Consider the following 1,003-nt stretch of genomic DNA (forward strand, 5'->3'; position numbering starts at 1 on the left):
ATTGTTAACATGAGTACATTAGTTATCTTATTTGAATAACGCTAATACTTGTAAATGTTGTCAAACATTCATGATTATAACTTCTATTAACAAGAAATTAAGTTCTTTTCATAGCACAAATGTCGGTTATACCATACGATTTGTGCTATAAAAGTACCAAGCATTTGTTGTATCAAGTGTGAAATTATCTCAACTTTTCAGGAAAATAATTATGGTCATTTAGACTTTTAGAACTCAAGATATGGGCTGAATATTGAACAGTGTCTGGGCTGTAGGACAGATTCGAACTTCTTCGTTATTGTTACGATTTGGATAGGAAAAAGGCCTTATTAAAACAAATCTCCATATGAAAGTTGTAGGTCTATGTCTTACCTTTCCATCCATATAAAGTAGACCTAAATTCAAAATCTACAGCTCCAGATATGACCCAATTACCAAAAAGTATTCTAGTTTGAACTACACCAGTATCTTTTTTATAAGTTTGGCCATCTCTTTGTCCTTTCAATTTCAGTACTTAAACTCATCAATCAATCCTTTCATTTATGTGATAGACCTGTATTTAAGATGAACATTTACCATAAATTAAAGTTATCTTATATTATTAGATATATTATTATAAAACATGTTTTAGTTAGGGAGTTATTGATACTTCAAGTGCAAAATAATGATATAAAACCTTGATAAAAATGCATTTTAAGTACTAATCACACCCCACAACCAGCTTAGTACTAGTCCCTAGTAATCAAAGTGTTAAAATAAAAAAACAATTTGCAAATTTCACAAAGCAAGACATTCATCATTCAACTTCCATTAATCAATCCAGATAAATAATCTCTCGTTAAATTTATATATTTGCTCAATGGATCTTAAACAAGATATTAATAAACCTTCCTTTTGTATCAATATATCAACAGATAGTTATAAGACTTTACTTGAAAGAAAATAAAATCTTTGTTTATTTTTAATTTATTTATTTTTATGAACTTCAATTGAAATTAAGAAG

This window comes from Populus euphratica, unplaced genomic scaffold (genome assembly GCF_000495115.2).
Source record: "Populus euphratica unplaced genomic scaffold, PopEup_1.0 scaffold1078.1, whole genome shotgun sequence".
In the NCBI taxonomy this organism is placed as follows: domain Eukaryota; kingdom Viridiplantae; phylum Streptophyta; class Magnoliopsida; order Malpighiales; family Salicaceae; genus Populus; species Populus euphratica.